Source organism: Eretmochelys imbricata, chromosome 6 (assembly GCF_965152235.1).
Source record: "Eretmochelys imbricata isolate rEreImb1 chromosome 6, rEreImb1.hap1, whole genome shotgun sequence".
NCBI classification, from domain to species: domain Eukaryota; kingdom Metazoa; phylum Chordata; order Testudines; family Cheloniidae; genus Eretmochelys; species Eretmochelys imbricata.
Genome location: NC_135577.1, coordinates 43,535,949 through 43,552,178, shown reverse-complemented (window position 1 = coordinate 43,552,178; position 16,230 = coordinate 43,535,949).

The window sequence follows — 16,230 nt, the reverse complement described above, 5'->3', positions numbered from 1 at the left end:
GTTAAAAACAATATAGGTTTAACTCATACCTTTAATAGATTCAGTATATAATAAATTGTAAATAATGGCATGTCAGTGTGCAATATACAGGACGAATGACATTTTTAAAAACACATCTTTATCCATCTCCTCGGAAGTAACAGATGCCAAAATCATGGAAGAAGTTGCCAAAAAGGAGATCAAAGTTCTGTTTTGAAGTGTTACTCACTAAAAGAGCAAGTATTTTTGGTTTCTACTGAAGGGCATATTTACATAGTGATGCAGAGCTGACAAAGATATTTAGTTCCCTGTTATAACTGAAAAGTTAGTCACCGTCATGGACACCTCTTCCAGATGCCTCAACTCTACTTTAATTTTACACTCACACTTATGACATCCATACTAGTGTAAAACTTGTTGCCTTGCCTTGCATTTAAAATCAATGGGCTCCCTCTGATGTTAGGACTGGGACTCAAACACTTTTCTGCTTCCCCTGTCTTCTAGAAGATCACCAAGAGTGAACTCTGATGAAACAAAGTGGAAACTAAAGGTCTGCAAGGGGAGAATTCCAGAGGTGGAGGCTTTAAACTGAGTATCCCCTCTTTCTAGTCCCAGAGAGTTCAACCACAGGAATAGCTTCCCAACCAATCTTAACTGCCTTCATGGGATACAGGGTGAGAGACACTCTCTCAGACAGTCAAGGTCCTGACCACTCAGGGCTTTAAAGACCTTCAATATGTTGTACCACACTCAAAAACAAACTGAATACCAACAAGAGACTTGAGAATACACACTCAGGCCATTCACAGGGTGAATAGCTGGGTTCTCTTTCAACTATAGCTTCTAGGTAAACTTCACGGTTAGGTCTGAGTATGGCAGTCTAGCTTGGAGATGACCAAAGTGTAGAAGACTATTGTGATGTCAAAGAAGAGTGGTTGCTACTTCCTGGCTAGCCATAGATAATGAAAGGCACAGGGGCCACCATTAAAAAGCCAGTATTTTCCAACCCATATACCACAGTTCACACATTTTTCCCCCCTTGAAACTATAGAGGAAGATTCATATTCACAGATTTTAAGGCCAGAAGGGACCATTGGATAATCTAGTCTGACCTTCTGTATAACACCAATGGTAGCTCTGAAATTACTGTACAATAACTGTTAGAAAATTTTGACTTTTTAATGGCAATTATAGCTGTGAATCCAGGATCAGCAGTGTATCCACTGGAGATCAGAAGCTGCAAACTGTATTGGTGAGGGACAGGTGTATGCCACAATAGCTAATAGGGCTATCAATGCTGCCACTTCCTCCAGGCATTTCCTCATGTCAAGAAGCATCACTTTTACCCTGCTTGAAGTGAGAGACAGCCACTTTGTTCATATCTATTTACTGGGAAGCTTTTCTTGTTTTTTCTGACTGATTTTTTTTTAAATAAATGTTTCTAAGAATGCTGGTTTATTTATTTTACTATTGTTAGTGTTCTGTTATATCTTGATTTCCCGTAACAGCAGCTTTGGTAATGTAATTCCTGTTCACAAGTAGGTGAATATTATCCTCTCACTACACATGCCTGAACCTGCAGGCTCTACACAGCCCTTGCTCAGATGCCATTCCAAAGATGATTCTAATAAGAAAACTAAATAGAGAAATACAATGTAAAGACCTTGCTGAGAGAAATGGAACATTCACTCCTTGGGTAGTTTTTTGAGCTACAATAGGACATATCTGAGAGCTGTGATGGACAGACCTTAGTATGGATGCAAACATGGTAATACACTTATTATAACTTTTAAAAAAATAGATTACAACCATGTTTCAGCCATTAATTATTATTCAGATATAGCTACAAGAATGGTGTAACCAGGATGCTTAGATATACAGTATTTGTATATGATTAGTTAGGTTATAAAATGTTCACGCTGATTTAAGGAATATCAAAATATTTCTGTTCTGTCTCCCAGGGACAAAAACGTCAAAAAGATAACCCCCTTACTCATAAAACCATGTAAAAATTCATATTTTAGGAAGACTCCTAACAGGAATTTAGGGCATGTTATCAGAGCAATAAATCTAGGCTGTAAAGTGAACAACTCCACCCCCTACCCCCAAAGAAAAATCTGTGTTTTTTAAAACTCCAGAAAAAAAGTGTAGTTGGAACTGTTTTGAACTTTTGTTTATTTCTTAAATGTTGAAATGGCAGACACCTTTGTGAAATGCATACTTGCAGGTATGTTAGATACATGCAAAGCTCCTAATATTATTGCTATGTAAGTGGTAAAATGCTTTATGTACCAAAATGAAATCTAATGATCTTACTGAACTAATTGCCAATGTTAGAAGCCATTTAAGTATAGAATATGTATATTAATGGGGAATTAGTGGCAACTCTCATCCCATTCAGCAAGACAAGAAAAATCATCTTTCCAAAAATTGTCATGTAGAAACAACAACTTAAGCTAAAGATTTTCTAAGAATTATTTTCAGAACTAAAAACTTTTATATCAGCAACAGAAATGTTTGGACTTTTCTGAAACAGAATTTCATTTCCTGTTAAACTGTGACAAAATTGAGGGAGATTAACTCAGAAAATGAACAGAATAAAAAGTTAGATATTAACTTTAAAAGGTTATCTGGAATTTTCCCACCACAAGAACAAAGGCAATTAAAGAAATCTTGCATATTCATTAGGCAGACTGCATATTCAGGAGCCAAAGATGTCACCTAAGCCAACCCCAAAGGCATGGAGCCAATAAGAGAGTGACAGCAACCAACTTTAAATCTAAATAAGCCAGGAAGACATAAGTGGCAGGTATAATAGGCCAGGGGAGGCTAAGTCTTCCCTGTGATGCAGCGCTGACCCGACTACCTTTTGAGAACGTGGACCATGCCATGGTGGCCCCTCCTGTGCTCCGCCCCTGAGGCCCCCTCCCGCTTTTCCTCCATGGCCCCCCACACTCCACCTCTTCCAGTTCCTGTTCTGCTCCTCCGCCGAGGCCCACACCACTCGCCACTTCTCATTGAGTTCCTCCTCTCCATCCCTGAGAGGCACCCGCCACCCACCGCTCGCTCAGTCCCTCCCTTCCTCCGCCCCCCTCCCATGGCTCCCCTGCTCGCTGAATCCCAACTCTCCCCTCTCCTCCACACCCACCCCAAGGTCTTGACTGCCCGCAGCTCGCTGAGTCCCTCCACGCCTCATCCCCCACGCCCCTGTGGTACTTGGGGGAAGGGGGAGGAGAGACTCAGCAAGTGGCATGGGCCACAGGGGGTTGGAGGAGAGGAGAGACTCAGCACGCAGTGGGCAGGGAGGCCATGGGGCAGGTGGATGGAGGAGAGGAGGGACTTGGCGAGTGGTGGGCAGTGAGGTCTCGGGGGAGGCGGGGAGGGACTCAGTGGGCACTTTGGGGGAAGAGAGGAAGCACTTGGTGGATGGAGGGGTCTTGGAGGAGGAGGCCTACCATGAGCAGGGCCTGGGGCAGAGTGGGGGTGGAACATGAGCAGGGCCTCAGGGGGAGGAGGTCGAGTGGGGGAGGGGCCTCGGGGTGAAGCACAGGGCAGGGCCGGCCACACTATGGGCACCAGGGGAGCTTCTGGCGCTCGGGCCAGCCTCCCCAAATGCTGGAGCCACACACCGCCCAAGATGGAAGAAGTTTTGTTTTCCTATAATTTCATGGAAATAGGAAGGAGAAGAATATTTAAAAAATAACCCTCTCACTCACATATCCCCCTTCTGCTATCCTGCTTAAAACAGCAAGTGCTCATTGACCTATCCTGTCCATCTCAACAAGAAATCTGCCACAGATAGATAAGAAAAACAGAACACTCAATAAGAAACGAACCCAAGAAAAACCTCTCCAAAACAGAATGGTGAAAAAAGTTAACAGACACTATCCAAGGAATTTAAACTCTTGTAATGATTTTATTGGGATATGAAAATGCTGATGTAATTTGAAATACTAAACAGTTGTCCTGCTAATCACCAGATGGTTAGACCATGTATTCCTGCAGAGGAAACAGGGACTCAACATTGGTAAATGGAGAAATACCAGGATTTAAAATTCTTAACATTCATAATTAGCCTGTTTTAATATAGCTCCTCAAATGGCATCTTCTAAGTACCTGATTTAAATATTTTCTTTGTTTTCATACAATTTAGTTCAGATTGTTCACTTTCCCCAGTCAAACTGTTCAGGGTGGATCTGCTTTTAGTTATTAATAATCTAAACAAATTAGTTCCCCCACAGATAACCAGTTTTAAGTATCTAATAAGATACTAAGTCTGGGTTTGCTATAATTTTGGGAAACAATATATTTGGTCTCAATTTATCAAAGGAAAGTGGCCCACTAAAGCCGGGTCCACTTTCAGAGGTGTAATCTCTGCTAATGGTCTCCACAAAGACGCATACAGAAGAAAGCTTAGTGGAAGTAACCAGTTTATCCTTTGTGTTCTGTCTTTTGTGTTGTTTTGTTCAATATCTTCGTTTCCTCTCTTTAATTATTAAATAGCCTTAATTAATAATTGTGATAACTTGCTTGGTTTAATTATTGTATCCCCTGAAGTATGTAAAAGAACCCCTGTGACAAACAGTGGGAGTTGCACCCCTGATTTGGTGGTAAGAGAAACAATTAGTAAGATGTCTTACCATTTTCTTGTTTATCTGGACTAAATATTGTTAGTTTTAAAACACAAATTACTTTGTGTCCAATAATGTAAAATAACCCCTTTCTACCTCACAGAACACAATTCAAAAGATAGTCATTTATAAAAGGGATGAATGGTTCTCACAAATGTTAAGGAGTTGGGGTAAGCTTATCTTAATAAAATATTCATAAGCCACTTTCTTTCAGTCATCTCAAATCCATCCACACTGACATTTCACAAACCAAACTTTGCCATAATACCTTTCAGCACCAAGCTTTTCCTTTTTTTTTTTTTGTTCAGGTCAGCACGGAAATGCTTATACTTTTCAGAGTCCTAAAAAAAAAAATCTGACTCCCACACCTTAGTACAAAAAGCAACACAAGGTCAAGATTAAGAAAATGGCCTTACTCCTCTTGTCCCTTCCTTTCATGAATTTGAGCAGCTTCTTCCTTCACTTAGTGGGTGTTTAATTTCCCACTGGACTCGTGCAACTCTTTCAATTCATTGTCCTGTTTTTTGCTAAGAAAAATTACATTACAATTGTTGATACTCCAGTGAGTTTCAAATTATTTTCTGTATCGCCCATTGAAAACATACTGAACCCTAGTAGCCAAAACTAACTTTGAGAAATTAAATAGTAGGTATTAAAAGGTATGAGTCTTATCTACTATTTAGTTATCTGGACTGTACCTCATTTACTCCCAGAACCACTTTATCATCCATAATGCTCCTTTGTGGCTACTGGAAATATAGGTATTTTTGTGCTATTTACTATGAGGTCTCATCTCCTACCACCTCCACATTCACCAGATGTGAAATTTTACAAAAAGAAATGTCATGAGTATGTACAGTTCTTGATCTAATCTATAAATGAAACAGGCTGGCTGTGCTTTTCCAAAGGACATTTTATGCCATAATACTAAAAGGAAAGCAAACAGAATGGCAACCATATATGTATATTTGTGCAGAAGTATACATATATGTCAATATACCACCAGCAGGGGGATGAACTGGATAATCTAATACTACAGATCTTTTGCATCTCTAATTTCTAGGAATCCTAAAATACAGTCAGTCATGCAACATATGGTGGGTGCCATTAAAAATTGGACATGTGCTGAGTATACTATGGTATTTGTGGCATTTTCACAAAGAATGCTTCAAAAAGCACAGTATAGATAAATATCAGTGTCCAATATACATCTATATATTAGTGACAGATATACAACACTGAACTAATTTAATGAAATACATGGCACATTACATTGTTAAAGCACATTCAATGACATTAACTAATTAACCCTCACAGCCATTCTGTGAGCTACTGTAGCTAAGTGTTATTATCCTCATTTTACAGATAGGAGAATTGAGGCAGAAGTGAAGTCACTTGCCCAAAGCTTGCCAGCATGTCAATAGCAGATGCAAGATTAAAATGAATCAATCCCAGACCCTCGTTCACGTTACAAAGCTACTCATCCATGTAACATTTCAAAGGATAACATGGAGGTAGAGATATTTGAATATAAACAAAGGACCAAATACAGCACTGGTGAATGGATGAAATTTGGCTTGATATGATTTAATATGTAGCATTATATGCAGTATTACATCAAAAAATGACACTAAAAGATAGTTAAGATAGAAAAGTCACAAAACAGGTGCTCCTAAATCAGACAAACATTGGCCTTGTGATTCAGCAGGTATTAACAACCCATATGCTCTGGGAATGCTCCTATATCTGTTTGTTTGGGGCAGAACTTAATTGCAAAGTCAATTTTTTTCCCATCAAATAAGATTGTGTTACAAACTAAACATGTAATTTAAATCCAAATGGGTGTTAAGTGGAAGCTGAATAAATCTGAGAAGTTTTGGCTCAGCAGAGCACTAATGACTGCTAAAAGACTAGAACTACAAAAATGGAAATCCAAAAAGTGACCAACAATTGAAAACTGGAGCATAGGCATCATAAACTTGGCCACAATGAAAAGAATTGTTTACCGTAACAGAAATACCCAAGAAAAAGTATCAGATATGGGATGCTTTCCTGGAAGTATCTGAATAATCCTATTAAATGCATGGCCCCCATCTTGTCTCCCTGTCCTCTCTATCCACTTTCTTCCCTTCCCTTTTCTACCCACCTCCTCTGAATTTTGCTTCTATTCTTTATCTTACCTTAATATTTTTTTCTTTAATTATTTGGATTTTTATAAACAAATTTTGTTTATAAATTTGTAATACAAATAACTAATTTATATTTTATATATAGAATTAAATATTTCAAGTATAGCTAAGGTTAGGTAGCAAATTGTTAATATATCATGAGAACTTTATGTATGCTTTCTTATGTTTGTTTTATATATATATATATATATATATAAATTAAAAGTTAATAGGAAAAAAAAGATAGAAAAGCCAACCACTCAAGCGTTAGTAAATGCCAGAATTAAGCTTGCTTGGGCAACTTTAATTTGCCCCCCTTCTGCATATACAGTATGATGCAGTCTTTAATTACATGATCATATCCTACATTTTCCCCACAGGAATCCTGCCTCAGCCTGTGAATGGTGTGTAGCTGCTTAATATTTCATTTTTATCCTCTTCATTCAGCATATGACCCTAGGTCTTATTTACTGTGCATCATTCAAACCCTGCACTGAATACAACCATTCCTAATTTCCTCCTCAGCAGTCCTGTGGCACTCTCATCCTAGTAGTTGAGTGCTTCACAAACATTAATGAATTTATCTTCACAACCTTTGAGGTTAGGTGATATTGTTATTCTCTTTGTACAGTTAAAGAACTGAGGAACAGAGAAATAAAAAAACAACATTTCCAAGTGCCCACTAATTTTGGGTTCCCAACATGAGATAATCACATCCTGATACTTCAATGTGTGATTGATATGGCAATTACCTTGAAAAACTTTATTGAATGAAATTTAAATATCTTTTCAAAGTTTATGTATTATTGTGGGTCAGGATTTTATGCATCTCTAGGGGAAGATGGGAAGTAAGGCCTGGATGATCAAAGAACATATTGAACAATGTGCCAGATAATAATGGACTTTTGGGACAGTACATGTGAAGTGGATGTCCTAGGAAATATTCAGAGGGAGGTGAATGCAAATTCCTCATCTTGCCCTGGATATTAGGCACACCCCTATCTTTAAAAATTGATTGAATGATTAAAGTCTGTCAAAGTTATTGTCACAGATCAGGGCAACTGCACCCTCTTTAAGGTTCAGCAAGGGCACCCACGCTTCGGCTTCTGGCTCCCTGTAATGAGGCATAACTCACCCCTGCAGCGCCTCCTGCTGGCTGTCTGGCAGTTAGCTTGTTTTCCAGCTCTGGAGCGCCCTCTGCAGGCCAGTGTCATCACCACCTCTGGCCCCCCATGTCCCTTCCAGACCCCGGTGCCCCTATGTCTGGGGGTTCTGCCCCAGCAGAATCCCCTCAGTCTCTAGGTCTCCCCTTCCTGGGGAATCCCCTAATCCCTCCTTGCCAGTCATCATTTAGGCCCCGCTCACTGGGGCAACCTGCAGCCTGTAATGGCCACTCATCATTGGCAAGCGGGGGTAGGACCTGCTGCCTTTGCCTATTCCCAGGCTGCCCCTTTGCAGCCCCAGCACCTGGTTTAGGCCTCACACAAGGCCCTGCAGCCTGGGGGGTTGTCAGCCTGGAGCTCCCCAGCCCCTCTTGCCTTTCCCCCCGCTCTGCCCTACCTCAGGTCCCTGCTCAGCTCCCAGGTAGCCAGGTTCTTCCCTCTCAAAAGCTAGAGAGAGAGTCTTAAGCTTCTGGCTCACTGGCCTTTTATAGGGCTAGCTGCAACCTAATTGGGCCGTGGCTGCAGCTGTGGCTGCCTTCCCAATCAGCCTTTGCTTCTAGCTCTCCAGAGGCAACCCTTTCCCAGGCGGTGGGCGCTGTCCGAGGTTCTCTGCTCGGTGACCGCGTCTGGTTCCCTCCATCTGACCCTTTGATTGAGGGGAAGAGCGAGAGACTCCAGCCCCAGCCGTTGCCGCTGTGGATACCATCATCACTGTCACCTAGGAGGGGTCCTATCACACATGGGTGTACGTCCCCCCATCCCCAAACCGCCCACTCCGCAGCCGTGCCCATCTTGTCGGGCACTCTCAGGAGAGGAATAATCGGTGACACTGGGCATGGCACTAGGTAACTCGAGGGGGTGGAAGACCATGAGTGTTGAGGAAGCCCCCCCCACTCTAGGCCACCAGGTAACTCAGGAGGGTGGAAGACCACGAGTGTTGAGGAAGCCCCCCCGCTCTGGGCCCAGGCTAGCATGAACACTTCTCCCTCCTGAAGGCTGCTGTGTTATACCTTGTGTTTGCCTTTGTTTTGTTCCATAGTTTTGCTTTATCCTTTTTGATGATTCTTTGTAAGTGTTACACAAATAAAATTATTTTCTGCTTCAAAAAAAAAAAAACAAAAACCTTTTCCCAGGCTGGTTTTAACCCTTTCTGGTCTGGAGCGGGTGACTACCCCATTACACTCCCCAGCTGTCACCTCTGTTGGGTGGAAACATGTGTCTCTCTCGCTCCTGACTAGGGTATTTCACGTCTGCACAGCTCCCTGACTACACTGAGAATTCCCCAACAAAGTCAGACTGCCTAAGCCAGCCTGCTTTGCTTTTGTCCTCTGAGATAAGCAGTGTTATGGAGTTACCACACAGCTCTTCCTAAACAAGCACATTTGTTCTTAAGGTAAAAGCTTTACAGAGAAAACATATTAAAACAATAAAAGACCCTATGAACATGGTAATAAGCTCATCAGAGGTCACCCCAACTCCAACTTTGGGCTCTGGCTGGTGAGCAGTCCTTCAAACCCACTAGTGGGTTTTTTGGTGGATACCAGTTCATAACCATGTGGCTCAGAACCAGCACACTCATAATCTGAGAGTTACTCCTAATGCTGTTTAGATCTTTTGATGCTGGGAACAGGTAATTTGTAGACAAAAGTCCTCTCCCGAGCAAGCCTTCACAAGATCATGTCCAGAGGTGGCTTTTGTCTTTGCTTCCTCCCAAGTATTTCCTAGGAAACGCATTCAAGTAACAGTTCATTTTTGTCTTAGCCCATTGTTTAAAAGACTCCTGTGAAGCTCATAACACTTCCCAAGACTGATATTAGTCATATCTCCTAGACAAGCTATGTACAATCCAACAATAACACATAAACATTTGCATTTTTAATACAATGAGCTCCTAAGATACGTAAACTTAATTCAATAAGGTTTGTCCAGGATATTGCAGGAATTGCCATCTCTATCACAGTTATAAGCAACAGAAAACAGGGTACAATAATAGTGTCAGGCAACTTTAACTGTAGGTGGCACTATAAGTTCCCTGTAGAATATAAAGCACAGTACAAACATATTTCAAAACAGATTGCTATGAGTCTGGTGCACTTTTTTCATGGTCTCCATCATAATGTATATTAGAGGAGTATTTAAATAAATGTATGTTTTCACAGAGGTTCATTTTTGTCTCTAGACTATATACAGTATACTTTATGGACCAAGTTTTCTACAGGAACAATTACTTTTTTTGTGAGCACAAACTGTGCCTACAAGTTTGTACCCACATTTCCAACTGTGGGCATAAATCTAAGTAACTAGCCAGTATAATTGATTCTTAGCTGTGGCTGTGGTCATGTCAGGGACTGTGTATTTGATTCTGCTGTGACTTTCTCACTGCACATTACTACCCACCCTCACAATAAAGCTTATTTGAAAAAATTGTATAGTAGCATTAGGTTTTAAGACAGACACTTATTTCATTTTAAAAAGTCTCCCTTATACAAGCTTCTGTGGTTTTTATTAGGGACTTGGACACCAATCTAGGTAAGCACTGAAGCACATGCATGACTTTGAGAAGCTGAATCATGCTAATTAAGTCAATAGAACTACTTTTGTGCTTAAACTTACGCACATGCTTAAGCACGTTAAAGGATGGGGAGCTTGGTCATGGTGATATAGGACTTCATTGGATGAGGAATGGGCCCTAAAATGCTTACATTTTTATCAAAGGCATTCAGATACCACAGTGATTAGTGCCATATAAAAAATATAGATGGGAGATAGACTCTTAGAGCTCAACTACGCGAAAAAAACAAAACCAAAAATCAAAACTTCGCAAAAACACACATAAATAGCACACATATATTAAGGAACAGCTTTACTATAATGGCCTCAGATAGATCTGTGCAATGCCCATGGAAGGGAATGAGTCAGTTTTGCCCCTATGTATAACCCATCTAATGAGTTGAAGGGTACCAAATTATATTCTGGGGAAATCCACCATGTCTGATGCTTTCACAGTGGATACTAGTCCCATCTTCTGTCTAGTAGCAGGTAATGGATGCATCTGGATGCATTTTGAAGTTGAAGAGGAATTGAATCTGTCTGCCTTGGATCAGTTTAATCTCATCTGAATCCTGAAGTCCCAGGTCCATAGAGCCCAGATCTGGTTGTACCAAATTTGGGAAAGGAGAACAGAGTAAGGGTGATTGGGATGTAAGGGATGGCCTAAGAAGGAAGAGCCTAAGGAAGTCTAATTTTTCCTTCTGTAACCCTTCTGCCAAATGCCAACAGAAGCAACAAGGGCTGGGTTCAATGTGTCTCGGGGACTTTTTTGAAAAATAGATAAAACTGGAGGCTTGACCCCTCACCCTGAGCTGTACTCTTATTTCTGGCCCTGCGAAGTTACCTTTGCAAACAATTTTCCCCCTACTTACAAGCACTCGAGTTTGTTGGAAACATGGAACACAAGTATTTTTTATTTGGGGGAAAATAGGATAACAGTTAAAAGAAACCTCCCCCTCTCCTCCCCCCCCCCATGTGTGTGTGTTTGCATATACGGAATTGAGAAACTCAAATTAATATATTAGAGTTTGGTCACACATACACCATCACTGAGTTCCAAATATTGAATGTCCAGCTGATGGAGGTCCAGAACCTATCTCACCAAAGCTACATCCACCAAAACCTTGCACAATTCCAAACATCCTGTCATGAGTACTGTACTGTTACTCTGTTATCACATTTACACAACACCGCAATCAAATTCCAACCAAAATAACACAAGGAAGCCATTCAGAGCAGTCTTTTTCCCTGTCTCCCCAACAGATGAAACATAGGAGTCCATACCTCTGGGTCTTCTCGCCATTCAACTTACACAATAAAATAATTCCTTTTTCTTTGCTTTTTCTCTTCTGTCCAGCATCCCACTTTGTCTATTTCCTCATGATCTTATCTTCTGCCTATCCAGTGACCCCATCAGTCTGTGTTGCTATAACCTACAAGAGAGACTAGGAAAGGATTTCATCTCACCTGCTCCTTGGTTTCATTGTGTTTGGAACACAGTTACCATTCACAGAAATGTTTACAGCACAAAGCTCCCCAGACAGAAGTAAAATGGAGCCTGTTTGATTCCCAAATAGGCCAGTAAAACTGTATTTCCATGCATAACTGTTATGTTCACAGAACTATACACATGGCAAAGGGAAAATGTAATAATTAAAATGGAACTCACTGAAAATCACACATTTTCCAGTTACATTTTGGATGCTCGTGTATTTTGCATCTCCCTACTTAATATGCTTCTATGGAAAAAGGGCCAAGGCCCAAATAAAAGATCAACAGTCATTCGAATGTACTTCTAAAAATGTATAATGAATTTGATGCCTCAATACCAACTGAGGGAGAGCACTGAGAAGTGAGTCATAAAAACAAGAAAGATAGTGTAACATTTCTGGCTGTTCTTGTCCCAAGTGACTCAGCCAATCGTGAGGCTAAAAACCTGTAAGTGGTTAGGTCTAGTAAATAAAATACACATTATAAATAGAGAGATTATGAGTTCTAAAAGAAGGAGTATTGTGGAAAACACAATTATACAATGTGTTCAGGTACGTTCATTAGAAAAGGATGGTGAACTAAGCCATTACAAAATATAAAGTAACCTTGCCAGCTCCTGCAGCCCAGAATTTGCCTCTGGCATTGATGAAAACCAATGCAAAGAGCATGATTTATCTGATTATGTTGGGGATAACTAAAATGTTTGAAAAGCCCACAGAGAGAGCATATTCTTTAGTTATGGTCTAAAAGAGAAGAATAGTGTACTCTAAAACAGAATAAACTATTACAGCTGGAAAAAACTTCACAGGAACTTCAGCCCATCTCCCTGCCAATGCAGAATTGTACCTTATGGTATATTTTTGAGTATTTTTTTTGTCTAATTATACATTTCTCAAGTAATAGGACTTCCACTCTTGGGATACTGGAGTAGAAGAAGAGAACACCTTGTGTTACAAGGGGAGAGGGGAGAGTGGGAAATGACATCACTTTTTCCATAAAATCTGTATTGTGTAACCAAAGCCATCAGAGACAGGGGAGTTGGCTGCTCCTTTTCTGCCCCGCCCCCCGATGCTGCTACTGAATTTCTCCTTTTCAGACTCTCTGCTTCCTCCAGTCCCACATGTTTGGGAAATTCTATGAAGGTCTCCAGTTCACATGATTCTCCTAAAGCTGGAACCATCTGCCTCAAAAATCTTAATTGCACTGGGGCTGGGACATAGGAGGAAGGCTCAAGTAGCCCTTTCCCCCAGCCCCATGGTTGCCAGCCAAAGGTGGCTACCAGTCAAAGGTGGCTACCAGTCAAAGCTCCTGTATCCCTCTGCTACTGCCCATGAACAATTCATTGTTGAGTGATGGGATCTCTCCATCACTGATGAGTGGAAGTACCAGGATCTTAGAATTATGTCTACATTTTCCACTTTCCCCCACATTCTCTTCCTTACCTTTTACCTTTGAACAATATAGCTCTTTACACTGTGAGGGATTTGACTATGATTTCAGGAATAAATAATGACATGATGGGTAGATGAAAGAGAAAGAGAGACAGACTGAGATTAAGACAGGCAGGCCGGGTATTATATTAAAAAAAGATTATTTTGACTAAATACAAAATATTTTTATTAACGGCCCACTAATTCTGAATAAGAACATCCACCCAGGCTTAATGTGGTTTAACTAATCCACTTTAAATTCTTACCTTGAGTTAATTTGGATTAATTTTTCTTAGTGTCCCTATGTAGACAAGCCCTTAGACAGCTCTCAGTGTCCCTCTCATTTACCCTACCTAATATTTGCTTGCCACTCAGCAGAGGTCAATGCCAGGCAGGATGGCTTTTTTATACATTTCCACAACTCAGGGAACTAGTAAAGCAATCTGATGCATTTGCCAATACCACCATGTATGATCACACAGGGCCACACTGCGACACTACAACAATGCTTCTGAATACATTTCCTGAACGAATTGTTTCTATGCTTTTTCAAACTTTCCTCTATGGTGCAAGAAGCCAATAAGGAAAATTCAGCTGAGTGGATTGATATTTTACTTAAATTGTTGATGTCTGGGTTTCATCACTTGTATTTTATTTAATAATTCTGATATTCCAAGGTTCCTAACGCAGGTATCTCTAGCTAGCAACTTTTGTGGCCTCCATCATTGTAGCATCTGTGCACCATATAAATTAGTAATGATTTTATTCCGGGTAGGGAAGTAGTATTATACCCACCTTACAGATGGGGAACTTGGACACAGGTAAATTAAGTAACTAGACCATGGTCACACAGTGTGTCCATGGCAGTTCTAGACATTGAAACTAGACGTTATCAAATCAAGAGCCATGCCTTTTCATCTGTTTGTATAGCACTTAGTACAAAGGGGCCCTGATCGTAACTGGGGCATCTAGATACTAATGCAATACAAGTGTTGCATGGACAGTAGGATGGTGAAATATTCTACTTAACATGCTATTTAACATGTCACCAGCTTACTAGCCAGCAAGAGTATGGGACAGTGATAAAAAGTAAAACTTAGGACAGGAGGTTTAGATAGCTGCCCTGAGAATCACCAGACCAGCTCCTGGCAGAGGATGCATGTAGCTTAATCAGGCTCTAGTTCAACCATGACTCATCACCTTACACACCACATTTGCCATCGGAGATTGGGAAATATCTCCGGACAACCACAGCAATTGCTTAGCTGGAAAATCTCCTTACATATTTTTCTAATGTGATTTTAGTCATCTTTACTTCAATTTTGCAGCTGGAAAGGCAGTGTTGCCTACTGATAGTACACTGGATGTAAGACATAGGAAATCTAGGTTGTATTCCTAGTTTTGCAATTGACATGCTGTGTGCCTTTGGGCAACTCACTTGACCTCTCTCTGATTTGGTTTCACCTCCATCCCTTTGTCTATTTTGTGTGGGTTACATTTATTTAGATTGTAAGCTGTTCTGTCTCTCACTGTGTGTATATCCCTGATCTTAGTTGGGGCTGATAGATGCTACAGTGATATAAATAATAAATAAAATAGTAAAATAATAAAATAATAGTAATAATAATGGGGAAATACAGAGGAATGACCAGCCAGTGGTTCTACGCAGGCCAGTGGAAATCACAAGTCTCTAGTCGATGGATTATCAGTGGTTTGCGCAGAACCATAATAATTTCTCTTGTTATAATATATATGCAAGATTAAATCCTGTACTTAAAGCAAAGTCTGATCAAGCTGTCACCTGCAGAGAACCACCAAGCGTCTGTGAGGAAGGAATCTTTCTCCCAGTTCCATACTAGCAATAGCCCCCATGGCTGCATCACTCACATGCAGTTCGGGGTGAATGGGGGCTGAATTCACTTGTGTTTCTCCCACTCTGCTATCCTCTGCTTACACCCTAAGCTCCCTCCACTGTGGTGCAGACAGGTGAAGACTGCCTTGCATAGGCTCCCTGTGCCAAGGAACCACAACAGCTCCACTTGAAAAATAGAAAAATGAAATATAAAACCATAATGCCAACGATCTATAACTGACTCACAAAGTTCAGGAGAATTAGGAATTAGCCATGGTAGAGAACTTTAATGGGATAACTACATGGAAGAGATCTTTTTATGTCATGTAGCCATGGCCCTGGCAGTGCGGGACTGTTCCATGCTGTATAATTCCAATGGTTTGTCTAAGACTAGCTTGAAAGTAAAAAACTCACTGTGAAATTAAATTGGACCACATGAAACACATCCCTCTAGATGTAACTGCTGGAATTAAATGTATTTGGATAGACAGATACACATTTTAAAAACAAAAAAAGCCTTTGGCGGTGATCAAAGAAACATTTACAGTGCATGTATAAACATAAAAAACAATTACCTGTGTTAGGCATAATCATTTTCCTGCTTATCCTCAGCCTCCCATATTTCCTGTGAGTTTAAAATATTATCAGCCTGTGCGTGTTGACACAGCAGTAAATGAGGTGATACACAGATTGTAAGTGGCATGGCCATAATGAAATCCACTAGGGTTGAGGACTGACGTAAAGCCACTACCAACTGTTTCATAAATAATTCTTGTGGTATAACCAACTCAAAAAAATAGCTCATAATTTCTGATTTTAGATTTTATTCTCCAAGAAATGCCCACCCAGGAACAAAAATATTCTGTAAATGTGGTTCTTCACGCAGGAAATGAAATGGAACAGCTGCCCTTTGAGCATAGCCAACAAACACATTCGTCCCAGCACAAAGAGACATCAGAATTGTGA